The sequence below is a fragment of the Nicotiana attenuata genome, chromosome 6 (genome assembly GCF_001879085.1).
Source record: "Nicotiana attenuata strain UT chromosome 6, NIATTr2, whole genome shotgun sequence".
In the NCBI taxonomy this organism is placed as follows: Eukaryota; Viridiplantae; Streptophyta; class Magnoliopsida; order Solanales; family Solanaceae; genus Nicotiana; species Nicotiana attenuata.
The window spans coordinates 68,779,877-68,782,009 of record NC_031994.1 but is presented as its reverse complement, the minus strand read 5'-3'; the positions used below and the strand labels follow the sequence as shown (position 1 = coordinate 68,782,009).

General features: G+C 34.7%; 1 pseudogene; it reads right to left on the bottom strand.

Moving 5' to 3' along the window:
• LOC109227943 overlaps positions 253-2,133 on the bottom strand; it is a 4,229-nt pseudogene continuing 2,348 nt past the window's right edge.

Below are 2,133 nucleotides of genomic sequence, written 5' to 3'. Positions count from 1 at the left end.
AGGTCGGTTGCAGATATTTCATCCCGGAGACCCAAGGTAGTCTTGCTGGCATCCGCAGGCCCTAGCGTCCCCTCCTATGTTTTACATTCCTGTTTTCTCTTCTTTCGAAATAAATGTAATTTCTTTCAGACTAATGTTTGTAGATATTCATAGTGTGTTCGTGGATTGTGACACCAGTTTCTGGGTGGTAACAGTTTCGGTATTGTTAATAGTATATAGATAACCGGTTAATTATGTACTTTCGTCTTTATTTCAGCGTGATTTAGCTTTTTTAATTTTAACCGATAAAATGTAAAGGAAAAAGGTGAATAGAACTCTAACGTTGACTTTTCTAGCGAGTGCTACGTTAAGCGTCATCACGGTCCCGACGGTGGAAAATCCGGGTTGTGACAGAAGAGGACCTGGACGATGTAGCCTTAATGTTTCCTTAATCACTAAGTTCAGGTATGTCAACTTTTCAAGAGCTTCGTCACCATAACTTTTTTTTCCCTTAAATACTTGTCTCACTTCATTCTGGGCCTTGGCCATAGTATTTGGGTTCTTCATCATTTCTGATAATGCCTAGATAATAGCTGTAGACGAAGTTCGCTTCCAGCAACAAAGATGTCCTAAATTGACAAACGGATAATTAAAGTCGATAAATTCTTACATAAGGTAAATTAAATATAACTCAATAAAGTCTGATAGCAAAACGTTTAAGGACAAATCTTAAAATTAAAAGGGAGTAGAGCTATTAAATTCCAACTTTGAGAATGCACTTAATTAAATATTTGATTTAGCAACATACATTTGATTATTGATCATCTTTGCATTTTTTTATGTTGAGCCTGCAAGAATAACCAATTGGCCGGTACAAGTACTATTCTATTTCTATTAGAAAAGCAATTAGTCCAACACCTACTGTATACATCATGAGAGTCCTCAATATTGACAACAGCAATCAGAAAAACAACCTATCTGTTCCCGTCTTAAAAATTATAAAAAAGCATGAGAGAGACTCAACTCTATACGGATTAGTGGATCCTACGCACGTTTTTACATACTCACTAATTTAGTGTTTTTAGGCACTAGTCAGGATTAAAGGATATTAAAAGAGAAAAGTCTGAGAATATGGGAGTAAACTTACAAAAATCACTGCTTTTATGTTGTCATTTGTAATTGGAAATTGAAGTTTGGCATTCTCTTTAATTCTTAGTAAAACGTCAACCAAATCTTCACCTCCAAACTCGCCAATTCCCTTGCCCCCAGCTGCTTTATTTTCAATATGCTCATTTAAGATGTCCACTATAATTTCATCAACCTCTGATGTGCATTCACCAATCTAGATTTCACACCGCTCATTTTTTGAAGTAACTTCCAAGAAGGGAACAAATCAGCCACATCAAATCCTCCTATCAATTCGAGTACTTCCTTCATCAATTTCATAAACTCGTCTCCATCTTTGAATATATTTTCGAAGGCTGTTGTACAAGTGATAGAGTTGGCAAATCAAAATTTTCTTTCTGTCATGTTGACCGGAGATCCCCTCATTGAACGAATTGATGAAATCAGGCTTAAAAGCTCATCTTGTCGAATTGCACTAAATGGCTTGACCATCTTCGTACGTAGGAGTTCTAGAATGCAAATTTTACGCATTTGTCTCTGGTAGTCACCATATTGGCTAAGTATAATGATATCTTTATTTTTGTAAAATATGATGTTTGAGGATGTAAGTTGAGCCCTATTAGCAAAGGCGAGATCGTGAGTTTTTAGAACTTGTTTTGCGATACTGGGTAATGATATGACTGCAGTAGGATTGTTGCTGAGAATGTGGAAGACGATCACATATGACTTCGTAGAGAAGATGGATGCTTAAAATTGGCTGAAGAGTTGGGAAGATGAAAGCATGGCAAACACAAAGGGAGTGAGTGATTAATGGCTTATACAGTGGCAATTTTTAAGGCTGGGAATAATGACAAAGCAAAAAAGCCTGGATCAAAGTAGAAGCTAAAGTTGTGGATTTAACTAGACTCATTATCTTTTTACTTGAATATAATTATTATGTATAAATTTGTAAAAAATCATTTGAAATATATATATATATATATATATATATATATATATATATATATATATATATATATATATATATAT